The 14,149-nt window shown below is 42.0% G+C and overlaps 1 long non-coding RNA gene across 4 annotated transcripts in view; it reads right to left on the minus strand.

The window, feature by feature from the left end:
• The window catches only part of LOC149121695 (uncharacterized), a 76,045-nt gene that overhangs the window by 61,429 nt on the left and 467 nt on the right, over positions 1-14,149 (minus strand). For 2 of the 4 annotated variants that reach the window (XR_016222384.1, XR_016222383.1), the window contains exons 2-3: positions 12,117-12,188; positions 5,617-5,669 (exon numbers count right to left, since the gene is read on the minus strand). This is a non-coding gene — a long non-coding RNA (uncharacterized LOC149121695). Of the gene's footprint in view, positions 1-2,374; positions 2,511-5,616; positions 5,670-9,404; positions 9,618-12,116; positions 12,189-14,149 lie in introns of those variants that run through there. The other 2 variants (XR_016222385.1, XR_016222382.1) reach the window with 2 other exon arrangements.

A 14,149-nucleotide genomic window follows, 5' to 3' on the forward strand; every position in this document is an offset into this window, starting at 1 on the left:
CACATCATGGAAAAGACAAGGCAACTGTCTGAGGCCTTTTTTATAAGAGCATTCATCCCATTACTGAATGCAGGGCTCTCAAATTCTAATAACCTCCTAAATACTCCTAAATAATCTTTGCCGATTCACTTCCCAGATGGCTGTACAGTGGGGGTTAGTCAAGCCAAATCCAGGAGCCAGGAGCTCTTCTGGGTGTCCCACGTAGTGGCAGGGGCCCAAGCACTTGGGGCATCTTCCACTTCTTTTCCCAGGCCATTAACAAAGTACTGGGGAGAAAATGGTGCAAATGGGACATGGACTGGTGCCCATATGGAATGCTGATGTCTCAGGCTTTACCTACCACGCCATAACAGCCAGGGCTGGAACAGGCCAAAGCCAGAAGCCAGGAACTTCCTCCAGGTCTCCCACACAGGTGCAAGAGTTCAAGAACCTGGCCATTCTCTGAAGCCCTTCCAGGCATACCAGTAGGGAGTTGGATAGGAAATGGAGCAGCCAGGGCCTGAACTGGCACCCATATGAGATGCCAGTGTCACAGGTGGCAGTCTAACCTACTACATCACAATGCCAGTCCACCTCTTCAATTTCTTTTCAATTTCTTTCTTTCTTTTTTTTTTTTTTTTTTTTTTTGACAGGCAGAGTGGACAGTGAGAGAGAGAGAGACAGAGAGAAAGGTCTTCATTCCATTTGTTCAACCCCCAAATGGCCGCTAGGGCCAGCATGCTGCACTGATCCGAAGCCAGGAGCCAGGTGCTTCCTCCTGGTCTCCCATGCGGGTGCAGGGCCCAAGCACTTGGGCCATCCAGCACTTGGGCCATCCTCCACTGCCTTCCCAGGCCACAGCAGAGAGCTGAACCGGAAGAGGAGCAACTGGGACAGAATCTGGCGCCCCAACCGGGACTAGAACCCAGGGTGCTGGCACCGCAGGTGGAGGATTAGCCTAGTGAGCCGTAGCGCCGGCTCTTCAATTTCTTTCATCAACATTTTGCTCCTTTAATTACAGAGATTTTTTACTTCTTTGGACAAATTTATTCCTAGGTTATTTGTTTTATAGCTACTTTATGTGGCATAACTTTCTTATTTCCTTTTCAAATAATTTCTAATTGGTAAATTGATATGCTAATGATTTATATTGACTGTATCCTGCAGCTTTACTGAATTCATTTATAAGTTCTAATATTTTTGTTAGAATCTTTTGAGTTTCCTACATATGAGATCATGTTGCTACAGAGACAATTTGGATTTTTTTCTGTTTTGTTCATATATATGTCTCTACTTGTGCCTAGCATACAAGATGTTTTTAATATATTTTTATTGAATGAACATGTGAATATGTTTCAGCTTCATCACAGCTCCATGAACAATGCAATCCAGCATCATCTCCATTTTATAGATGAGGAGATTGAGGTTCTGTGAGCTTACAGAATGAAGAGCCAGATCAAATTCAAGTCTCCTGGTTTCATGACCTCTATACTTTTCAGCTCATCAGTAGTTCCCTGACTTGACCGACAAGAATCCTCCACTGGGCCCCATATTTAGAGAGTTCTGTTGTGGTCCTCCTCTGCCTGGACCCCTTTGCTGTGAGATGGAATGATGGGGTCACCTGGAGATTGCATTTCTCTTCCAGGTCCTGCACCAGGAGAATTCCCTGCCCAAATGACCCTGTGTTTGGTGACAAAACGAGCATTTGCTTCTTCCCCTGCCCTGTTTCTAACCTCGGCCATGGTCTAAAGAGTGGTCAAAGAGTGGCTTTTTACAAGGTGTGTGGACAGAACTTTAACATATCTACTAAGGGGATCCACATGTGTCCAAGACCTCTTGTTTAGAGAAAATGGAATTCAGAAAAGAAGAGAAATGTGGGTGGGAAGTATAAGACTGTGAGCATAAGTGAGTTTAAAATCTCAAAGGATATATTAAATAGTACTTAGAAACAACTGAAAAGAGAATCAGTGAACTAAGAGATAAGTCTAAAGGTATCTGGAATGCAACACACAGAGACTAAGTTAAGTAATGGAAAATCCAAATAAGAGATCTCCCAGAACAGATCTTGAAAACATCCAGAAAAAGACAGATCATCTATAGAAAGAAGATCTTGATGACTAGTTTCTTAATCATAGACACAAAACAGAAGCCAAAAATCAATAGAATAATAACTCTAAAATTATTTTTAGAAAATTTATATGCCTAGTCAAGCTATCTTTCAAACATGAGGATGAAATAAAGGCAATTTCAGACAAATAAGGATTTTGAGAGGTTATCACTAACATATTTATCAATAAATGCAAAAGAAAAATCACTCCAACTGGAATATCCAATTTGTAAAGGATAAAAGTAGGAAAAGAGTTTGGTAAATGTGGGAACAAATACAAACATATTGTACAAAGCAATGATTGGTTTAATATTAGAAAGTCATGGTATCTTAAAATACAGAAAATGCATACATACAAAATTCAATAGCTTTTCACGAGGTGAAAAAACATGACAGATTTGAATATGAAGTGAATGTTCTCAACCTGGAAGGGACATTGAAAAATGTTTTCTACAAGCAACTTTCTCTATAAGGGATCATTAAAAGAAATCCCTTAAAAATCAGACATGAAATAAGGATGTGCGTCTTCATTGTCTTTAGTCAGCATTCTAGAATAGCTTACAGTTCACAAGAAATGAAAATAAAACCACACTACTTGCAGACAACACGAAAGTCTATGTAAACTCCCCCCAAAGAATCCACAAATAAAGTTAGTTAAATAAATATTCTAGATATAAAAATAACCAATTGAAAATCAAGTGTATTTAATACAGCTTATTCCAACAGAATATTGCATGGTGTTTGATAAATTTGACTTCATTTAAACTAAGAATTTCTGTCCATAAAGAGGGAGAAAACTAAATCCCAAACTGGGAGAAATTATCTGCATTACATATGTCTGACAAATGATTAGTTTATTCAGTATATAAAGTGTGCCTGTAACATATTGTGAAAATTACCAAACACATCACCAAAACTATAGAAAACCGTGTAAATCTTGAACAAAGCAGTTAACATAAGGCTAGATAGAAACATCTCATACACATGAGTAATGATACTCATCTTCATTAATAGAGAAATGCAAAATAAAGCATCAGTGAGATATGTTTATAAATCACTAGGTTAGCAAAAAATTTGAAAGTTGATTGGGCCAGCATTGTGGCATAGTAGGTAAAGCCACCACCTGCGATCCCAGCATTTAGGTCCCTGCTGCCCTATTTCCAGCTCCCTGCTAATGTGTCTGGTAAAGCAGCAGAAGATGACCCAAGTACTTGGGCCCCTCTACCCATGTGAAAGACCCAGATGAAGCTCCTTTATCCTGGCTTTGGCCTGTCCCATCTCCAGCCATTGCAAACATTTGGGGAGTGAACCAGCAGATGAAAGACCTTTCCCCCTCTCTCTGAAATTATGCATTTCAAATAAATAAAATAAATTAAAAAGAAAGGAAGAGGGGCCGGCACCGTGGCTCACTTGGTTAATCCTCTACCTGCGGTGCCAGCATCCCATATGGGCACCAGGTTCTAGTCTCAGTTGCTCCTCTTCCAGTTCAGCTCTCTGCTGTTGCCCAGGAGGGCAGTGGAGGATGACTCAAGTGCTTGGGCTGTGCACCCACATGGGAGACCAGGAGGAAGCACCTGGCTCCTGGCTTTGGATTGGCATAGTTCCAGCCATAGTGGCCATTTCGGGGGTGAACCAACAGAAGGAAGACCTTTCTGTCTCTCTCTCTCACTGTCTAACTCTGTCAAATAAATTTTTTTAAAAAAGGAAGAAAGTTGAACAATATCAAAGACTGGTGAAGTTGTAGAAAAATGATTCATACTCTTGATGAGAGTATAGGTTGTTACTATCATATTACTCAGAAATTTTTATCCTGGCTGTGTCCCCTGGAGAGTCTTTACATTAGTAGATGAGCACATATGAAAGCAATAATGTTTATAGTGGTGTGGTTTGTAATAACAAATAACCATTACTTCTCAGATGTACTTCAACACTAGAATGGATAAATATATTTCAGTCATTACATCATAAAATAGAATATTATATGCCAAGAAAATGAACTTTTGCCTGAATTTCTTTCTTTCTTTTTAGAACTTAGTATCCTTTTTTTTAAAAGATTTATTTATTTGAAAGGCAGAGTTACAGAGAGGCAGAGGCAGAGAGAAAAAGAGAGAGGGAGAGAGAGAGAGAGGTCTTCCATCCGTTGGTTCACTCTCCAGAGGCCACAACAGCTAAAGCTGGGCCGATCCAAAGCCAGGAGCCAGGAGCTTCTTCTGGGTCTCTCACGGGGGTACTTGGGCCATCCTCTACTGTTTTTCCAGGCCATAGCAGAGAGCTGGATTGGAAGTGGAGCAGCTAGGACTCAAACCAAAGCCCATATGGGATATGCAGGCAGCTGCTTTATCCACTAAGCCTAAGCCTCAGCACTGGCCCCTTGCCTAAATTTCAAAAGCATGATGTTGAACAAAAGAAGCAAGCCACAGAATATAAATATACATATCATATACAGTGTGATTATATATATATATATAATTGGATAATAACACACTGTGATTCCATCTACATAAACTGGATAATAACAGAAACAGAACTACAAAATAAACAGAACTACACACATACAAGCTAAAAATAGATTGAGTAATAGGTAAATAGTTACAAAATCCAAGATGGTGTATGTGGGAGTGGTGGGAGAAGAACACAGCCAGGAAAAAGCACTGGGACAGACAGTGTGCTACTTCCTGCCCTGTTCACAGTTCTTCATTTTATTGTAATCCTTTAAAAATTGCATATATGTAATTGTATACTTTTTTGTATTGTTATATCACAATAAAATTGTTCAATGCAACAAGAAATGGGGAGAAGTGATTATGTTGTTGAACTTGTAAAAATCACAAATGGGACCAGTATAAACAAATACATATGTTGTAATGTTATATAAATGATTATCTGTGACTTGGAATAATGTTTCTAATGTCTCATCATACACAGGTTCAAAAGGTACTGTAATGAATGTGGTGTTCTTGAGAGTCCTGTTGTGGAGGACCCTAACAGGGGCTCTGGGAATAATTAAAATGATACTGGGAGTGGGATTTGTGCAGCAGATTAAGCCACTGCTTGGGACACTCACATCCCATATGGAGTGGCTGGGATCAAGTCCCACCTCTGCTTCCAAACCAGCTTCCTGCTAAGGAGAACCCTGGGAGGCAGCGGATGATGTGTTTGGGTACCTGCCATCTATGTGGGAGATTCAAATGGAAATCTGAGCTTCTGGCTTTGTCCTGGGCCAGTTCTTGCTGTTATAGGCATTTGGGGAGTGAATCAGTGGAAGGAAGATTCTCCCTCTGCTCTGTCTCTAGTTCTCTGTTGTTCCACCTTTCATATTTGGATCTGATAAACTTTCAAAAAGAATATAATGATATTGAAGATGTCTGAGAAGAGTCTTTAAAAAGAATTTTTCATAAGATTATGCTGAAAAAGTACCTTTCGATTAACATTTTATAGGAGATTTTAACTATGTATGTGTGATTGATTAATCTTGGACTCATTTAGACACATTCTCATTTATGTGTACATCAGTACAGAAAGGGCTATACCTGTAATGAACGTTTTCCATTTCTTATCCACCTTGCACTTCAACAGTGGTTTCCTAAAGGAAACAGAAAGATGAGTTCATCAGAGACGAAGGTACTATTGACCACATGGGATGGAGGATGAAAAATATGCAGCAACTGAGCTACCATTGTGCACAGGGTTCTGCTGAGGTTGAGCAGCTGGAGAGATGGGAGACCATCCCATACCTGGGACATGATCATGACCTAGGGACACATCGCTGAACATCCCTGTTCTCAAAACACAGACTACACTAATATCCAGAGATACTACCACTAGGGACTCCAAGAACTGGGGCACATACAAATGCCTGAATGATCCCTGTAGCAGCAATGAACTAGAAGTTCTGCAGTGTGAAGTGGGCATACTGATCAAAGTCTGACTCAAGGCCAAGTGCAGGGTGAGGGCAAGCATTCTGCAAGCTGGCCATGCCTTCTCTTTGGCTGGGATTCTATCCCAGGGATTCCCTTGTCACAGATCAAGAAGCAGGTGTCAGGTGTGAGCCAAGGTTGGGAGCCAAGTGCAGAGAGGGACTTCTTCCTCTGATACTGACTGCCACCTGTAATTGTAGGACATGGTTTCCTAAGATTTCATGAAGCCAGGCCTCTGGTGTGCTAGAGGGGTTGAAGAAGAGCATGAGCTACATGGTGAGCCTGGGTGTGGGATAACAGTGTGCTGTCATGCTGAGGAGACGGGGTTCTTGTCTCAGGGGAGATGCAGCCTGCATTTTGAGTGGGTGTTGGAGGTTGCATTTGTTCATCAAGTAAATTCAGGGCCTCTTCTTAGGAGCTCAGTGTCTGAGTTTCCTAGAATGTCCTAGGTGTGGAGAAGATTGGGAGGATCCTTGTGACCTTAGGTCCAATACCTGAAATTTGTGGGTCTCAGAACAAAAACCAGAAGGCCAGTGAGAGACGAGTTTGTCTGTTTTCCAGTGTGGGAAATGTTGAAGGAGCCTGGTGTTGGGGAGTCAAGGGGAGGCGAAAGTGGAACCCATACTCCTCAGAAGCAGCAGGGAGTCACCATGAGTCTGCAGTGGGAAGGACCATGCTCTACACAAGGAAGAACCAGGGCATTTTTCTTGGATGAGAGAAGAGCTCCTTGGTCTACCAATCAAGACTCAAAGTCCAGTCTGTGGAATTTTGGAAATACTCACTTTAAAAGTGCTTTTTCTGGGGGCCAACACTGTGGCATAGTGGGTAAAGCTACCGCATGCAGTGCAGGCACTCTATATGGGCACCGGTTCAAGTCCCAGTTGCTCCACTTCTGATCCAGCTCTCTGCTCTGGCCTGGGAAATCAGTGGAGGATGGCCCAAGTGCTTGGGCCCCTGCACCTGTGTGGGAGACCCAGAAGAAGCTCCTGGCTTCTGGCTTCGGATTGGCACAGCTCCAGCCATTGCAGCCAACTGGGGAGTGAACCAATGGATGTAAGACCTCTATCTCTCTCTCTCTCCCTCTCCCTCTCTCTTCCTCCCTCCTCCCCTCCCCTCTCTGTGTAACTCTTTCAAATAAATAAATAAAACTTAAAAAAAGTGCTTTTTCTTGGGGCCAGCACTGTGGCATAGAGGATAAAACCACTGCATGCAGTGCTGGCACCCCATACGGGCACAAGTTTGAGCTCCAGATGCTCCACTTCTGATCCAGCTCTCTGCTATAGCCTGGGAAAGCAGTGGAGGATGGCCTAAAATCCTTGGGCTACTGAGCCAGTATGCGAGACCCAGAAGAAGCTCTTGGCTTCAGATAAGCCCAGCTCCAGCCGTTGTGGCCATTTGGGGAGTGAACCAGCAGATGGAAGACCTCTCTCTCTCTCTCTGTCTCTGCCTCTACCTCTCTTTAACTCTGCCTTTCAAATAAAAAAATTTTTTAAAAAAAGTGCTTTTTCTGTGTATTCTTTCAACTAAGGATTTATTTATTTGAAAGCAGAGTAACACATGGAGAGCGACAGAGAGTGTGTTTATTGGCCGGCGCCGCGGCTCAATAGGCTAATCCTCCGCCTGCAGGTTCTAGTCCCGGTAGGGGTGCCGGATTCTGTCCAGGTCGCTCCTCTTCCTGTCCAGCTCTCTGCTATGGCCTGGGAGTGCAGTGGAGGGTGGCCCAAGTCCTTGGGCCCTGCACCTGCATGGGAGACCAGAAGGAGCACCTGGCTCCTGGCTTTGGATCAGCGTGGTGTGCCGACCGCAGCGGCCATTGGGGGGTGAACCAACGGCAAAGGAAGACCTTTCTCTCTGTCTCTCTCTCTCACTGTCCACTCTGCCTGTCAAAAAAATAAATTAAAAAAATTAAAAAAATAACAACAAAAAAAGAGAGTGTGTTTATGTCTGCTAATTCACTCCCCAAATGGCCACAATAGCCAGATCTGGGCCAGGTTGAAGTCAGGAACCAAGAACCCTGGGGCTCCCTTGTGGGTGGCAGCAACCAAAGTACTTGGGTCATCATCTGCCTCCCAGGCACATTAACAGGAAGCTGGATTGGAAGCAAAGCAGCTGGGACTCAAATTGGCATTTTAATATCCAAGGCAGATATCCCAAGTGATGTTTTAACTCACTGCACTACAACGCACACCAGTTTGGACATTTGTTATTGATTACATTAGAATTCATGTATTGACATGATTTTGTGTGTTCATGGGTGCCTTTAGAGTAGTTATTCTCTTAAATTCCTAATTTGCTTTTTGGCAAAAGTTTTAGCAAAATTGTCTGCCTCTAGAAGAAAATAAGGTGTAGCTGAATTACTAGCTTAGTGAGGTTTTACTAATTTTTGTTTGTTTGTTCTTGCAAGTGGGGATAGATGTTGAGGCCTTCTGAGCTCGGATAAATGATGAGAGGCAGTGAAGGGCAGGAAACTCCTTGCTCCCTCCCTCACTTCTCACTTTGGCCTAAAGGCTTAGCTATTTCCAGATCTAGGAACAAGGCTGCAGTGTTATTCCACCTCCACTAGGTCGAAGTCCTTACCAACAGCCCTGCTGCAGATTTTACAGAAATGGTGGTGAGTTATAGAGAGAAGTCAGCAAGGGGCTGTTTCTCCTTCTGTCAGCAGGGAACAGGTATAACTTGTAGATAATTGACTTTCTCTTCTATAAGATGAGGGATTGATATATGGCTCGACTGTAGTGTAATTTATGGTTAGGTAGAGCTTGGTCCTCATTTGATTTTGAGAGGGAGATCCAGATTTATGGTTTCTGTCTTCTGGAGGTGGATGGCTGAGATCATATCAAAGACACCAACATTACTTATAAGTAACTTAGTTTAGCAAAAGCAAAAACAAACCTGGCTCACTGTTTCTCCAGGAAAGCTTAGGGCTTTGGCTCTCAAGTGGGGTGAATTTTCTCCCTTGGGGACATTTGTCACTGTCTGGAAATGTTTTTGATTGGCACATTTCCAGATGGAGGGTGCTACCAGCATCCAGTAGATGAAAAATAGGGATGCAGCTAAACACCCCAGGCTGCTGCTGCTTAAACAAGTCCCATCCCCCAATAAGGAATTCCTGTCCCAGGTGCTGGTAGGGGTAAGGCTGAGAAACAATGTCTTGGATATTTTTGTCTTTACAGATTTTTTGCCTTGTATTCTGGGAAGATTATTTCTTCTCTTTCATTTTTGTACTTTCCATGCCTTGGATCAGTTAAAATTAATGGAAAATTCTGTTGTGTACTGAAACATGATTTGCTGCAGTTTTGTAGGCAGGGTTGTATAATGAGGTTAGAATGCATGCTTCAACATTGGACTCTGCTGTTTGTGAACCAGCTCTACAAGTTCTCATTCTGTGACTTGGAAAATTATTGTGTTTTTAGACTTATTTATTTATTTATTTGAAAGTTAAGTTACAGAGAGAGAAGGAGAGACAGAAAGATCTTCTATCTGCTGGTTCACTCCCCAGATGGCCACAACAAACAATGTTGGGAGGCTGAAGCCAGGAGCCAGAAGCTTCTTCCATTTTGGGCAGGGGCCCAAACACTTGGCTCATCATCTGCTGCTTTTCCATTAGCAGGGAGCTGGATTGGAAGTGAAACAGCCAGGACATGAATCAGTGCTCTTATGGGATGCCAGCATTGCCGGCAGTGACCTTACCTGCTATACCACAACACCAGCCCCTGGCCAAATTACTTAAACTCTCTGTACTTCATCATAGGGGATAGAAGGAATTTTTACTTCACTGAATTGTTATGAAGAAGAACTGAGAATAAATGTGGGACTATTAACATGGTCTTTGGCATGTTGTCAATTTCCAATGGTAGTAGTTTAATATTTGCACACTTATAAAGACATGGTAGACATTTGAAGTGAATGTTTATAAATGGTGTAACTTTTCTTGTGTCCGTATTATAGGCACAGGCATAAGCTCTTCACAGTGGGGAGAGAGAACCCATGATGATTGCCATTAACAAACAGCATAAATGTCAGTTCATTTCTCAGCCAAGTAGGTAGGGAAACAAGGGTACCAGGTACATGGAGTTAATTTTAGCACATAGTGCTTTGGAACCTTCTTAATTGATTTGTAACTATTGGACCTAAGTTTTGAGATTAGAGTGAAGTGGAAGATATGCTTCTCGGTACACTCAGTAAATACCAGCCTTATTTTTAGCTTGAAACTTTCTTTTTAACAGAATGAGATCGAAGTACTTCTGATTTCATTAAAGATCAGGAATCTGTTGCATGAGTTATAAAGGCAGGAGCTAAAGGTCAGTAGATGAAGGAATGATAAGAAGTGTCTTGGTTTGGTCTCGTTTTGTGATGTGTGATAGACCAATGTCACATGAGTGTGGTGGGAAACCCACCGTTAAGTCCTGGTCACAGGTAGCAGTTGCGTTCTCTCCACTCTGAGGCTGCTGCTCCTGGTGAAAATGCTCAAATACTGAGGTCACATATATTTATAATTATTATTTCTTCTTGCTTTATTGAACACTCTCATTATGTAATGGACTTCCTTGTCTTTTTATCCTCTGCTTTTAATTTAAAATATATTTTACCTGATAGAAATATGCTATGGAAGTTTTCTCTTGTTTATTGTTAAGATTTAATTTGTTTACTTGAAAGTCAGAGTGACAAGGGAAAGAGGGTCTTCTATCCACTGGTCCTCTCCCCAAACGACTGTAATGACTGGGGCTGGGTGAGGCCAAAGCCAGAAGTTCAGAATGCCACCCATTCTGAGTGAGTGACAGGGGCTCAATTAACTGGGTCATACTGAAGTAACACTTAACAAGTAGGGAATCCATTTTAGAGAATCCCTCCATGAGACTCTGGTTTGAAACTATGATCTAACAGTACATTGCATCCCACTTGGCAGAACAGACACTCCCTAGCATGATTGCTCAAGCTTAAAACAGATAGGCTTCACTTGGATTAATGTTAAGACTGTAATTTTTCTATTGTCAAGATTGTAATTGACATTAGTTTCACATAGGTCAGCTTGACCCTAGTGACTATGTATTCCCTCCCCCTAGTAATCATATATTTCCTCTCCTCTCCAGGTGGGAGATCCAGATGAAGATCCTGGCTCCTGGCTTCAGCCTGGCCAAGCCTGAGCCTCTTCTGGGTCTCCCTCATTGATAGCAGGGGCCCAAGCACTTGGATCATCCTCTGCTGCTTTCCCACACGTTAGCAGGGAGCTGGGTCCAAACTGGACCAGTTGGGACTCGAATTGGTGCCCATATGGGATGCCAGCACTGCAGGCAGAGGCTTACCTTCTACACCATAGCACCTGCCCCAGGTACATCTGTTTTTCATTTCACAATAACTAAATGTGCAAGTGTGTTGCCTCCTTGTATACAGCAATAAACTCACATATACTATAAGGAAGTAGATAGATAACTGAGAGAACTGAACGACAAATATGAACATGTAGCAAAGAAACAGAATGCTAAGGCTGGAAATAGAGTTTGAATGGATGCAACTGTAGTGACTGAGGAAGTAGCTGATGTGGCTATGTTGACATGGCTGCTGTCTAGGGACTGGATAAACAGTCACAGAATCTTAGTGAACACAAATGTATTGGCATACTTGAGAAAAGAGTTGGAAAGGACAATGATGTCACCAAAGAAGTGACACTGCGAAAAAAAAAAAAAAAAACTCACATTAAAGGGACTGTGGGGAAGGGGGTGCGGTGCTGTGGCATAGCAGGTAAAGCCACCGCCTGCAGTGCCGGCATCCCATATGGGGGCCAGTTTGAGACCTGGCTGCTCCACTTCCGATCTAGCTCTCTGCTAAGGCCTAGGAAAGCAGTAGAAGATAGCCCAAGTCCTGGGCCCATGCACTTGTGTAGGAAACCTGGAGGAAGCTCCTGGTCCCTGGCTTCAGATCAGTGTAGCTCCAGCCATTATGGCCAATTGGGAAGTGAACCAGCAAATGGAAGACCTCTCTCTCTCTCTCTCTCTCCTCTCTGTGCATAACTCTGACTTGCAAATAAATAAATAAATCTTTTAAAGGGGGGGGGACTCTGGGAAATACTTCACGACCTGGAAGGACACAGTAGTTTTTAGTATATGCATACTTACCTTATATATATATCATAGAAAATCAGGTTTTGGAAGAGTAGAACGCTTCAGGCATCGAATTTGATCTGGGCCCTGGTTCAAAAAACAAGGTAAATTACTCAGGTATAGTTACTTGAAAAACCTACCCATCAATATCAGTATTTCTTCAAAATGTCTTAAGTATTAATTACCTGAAGTAATTACTTAAAATGCAGATCACTGTCTCCTCTCCTGTTCTTATTTAAAAGGTCTGGAATGGGTACCAGTAATCTACATACTTATATAACACTACCTCATTAATAGTTAAGTTTAGTAAGCCAAAAGTAAAAGTAGAGGTTCATAGAGCCCCTTACTGGCTCAGTTTTTCACAGTTCCTCAGGCCAAAAGAAAAATCCAAATAGACAAAACCAAACCCAATAGTTGTAGTTCCTAATTTTGTCCAACAGATGTCAGTGTTTCCCTCCAAACCTTATCCTACAGCATCCCTAGGAATTCCCAGAGGCACTCCAGGGCATACACACAATTTATGAGCTACAGCCTAAGGGACCATTTAACTGACATAGCATCTAAATAAAATGTCTAATAAGGTATTGTATAGGAAGACTGGGCAACAAAGTGCAACATGTTTGGACTCCTAAATATTTTTAAATAAATAAGCAGAGAGCAAATATTCTAAGTTTGTGGGGCTTAGAAGGTGTCTGCATATTCTTTTCTCTGTAATCCCTTTAAATATGTAAAAACCATGTTCAGCTCTTGAATTTATCCACAAGCTTTATGTCCTATGACAACCCCTACTGTGGTAAAAGCCTAAGATGCAACATTAAAGTGTTATTCAGTGAGGGTGATTATGTAAGGTTGGGGCTCTCAAGCATCTCCTATCTCATCCTTTTTGCTCCAGAAAACTAAGTAGAGGTATACCATTGTTTGGAATACTGAAAAGACTCATTTGACTTCAAAGCTATGGTAAAGAGAGAGCTGTCATGAAACTATATTAAGAATTGCTAGTTGCTCCAAATAGGAATCCACCCACACTGCAACGCAATGGTTCATTTTCCCAGCTCTGGCTTCTGATGCCAGATTCCCTCCAATGCAGACCCTCAAAGGCCATACCGGCTCAAGATATTGGGTTCCTGCCACTCATGTGGGAGACCCAGCCTAGCCCAGCCCTGATTGTTGTAGGCATTTGGGGAGTAAACCAGTGAATGGGAGGGCAAGTTCCCTCTGTTTACCAAAATAAAATAAAATCCTGTTCAATTTCCAAAACTGATTATTGTACTAAGTCCTAGTCAATTGCTTGCTGAGTACTGCAAATGGTTAATGAGACTCCACAGTTTAATAAGGCACTTTTTAGCTTATATTAGATTCAGTAAATAACTTGGTAGGGGCAGGTGCTTGGCAAGGTGGTTAACACAGCACTTGGAATGTGTGCATGCCATATCAGAGTGCCTGGCTTCCAGTCCCAGCTCCATTTCTGATTCCATCTTCTGCCTAATGGTGTACCCTGTGAGGCAATGGGTCCTAGCTCAAGAACTTCGGTCCCTGCCACCCACATGGGAGATCTGGATCGAGTTTGGGGCTCCTGGCATTTGGGGAATAAACAAGTAGACAGAGGATTTCTGTCGTTCTGTGTATCTGGCTTTGATATAAACTCATTTTTCAAAAATTATAGAAAACAACTTGATAGTATATGCCACTTGATATTTCTCACTTTCAAAATTAGTACTGCTGTCTTGAAACTATGCATTGTGCTTAGCCCAGCTATTTTTAAAAATTCCATTAAAAATTTCATTAAAAAGAAACTCTTATGACAATACCACTTTCCTATGATAGTCACAAGGAGAGAAATATCACTGGCAATAGTGCCCATGAGAAAAACCAGGAAATTCGTTGAGGAAGTTCCATTCCATATTGTAATAAATATATTTTTTTTTCTTTAAAAACTGCACCATCTAGATTCTTCCAAATTATTCTCTTACAGCTTCCACCCAAAAGACTTGTTGATTAAAAGTTTTCCCAGAACTTTGTCAGCAACTCTCTTGTACATCGGTCAGAAG

The sequence above is a fragment of the Oryctolagus cuniculus genome, chromosome 16 (assembly GCF_051225735.1).
Source record: "Oryctolagus cuniculus isolate XC-2025 breed Fujian yellow rabbit chromosome 16, ASM5122573v1, whole genome shotgun sequence".
NCBI classification, from domain to species: Eukaryota; Metazoa; Chordata; class Mammalia; order Lagomorpha; family Leporidae; genus Oryctolagus; species Oryctolagus cuniculus.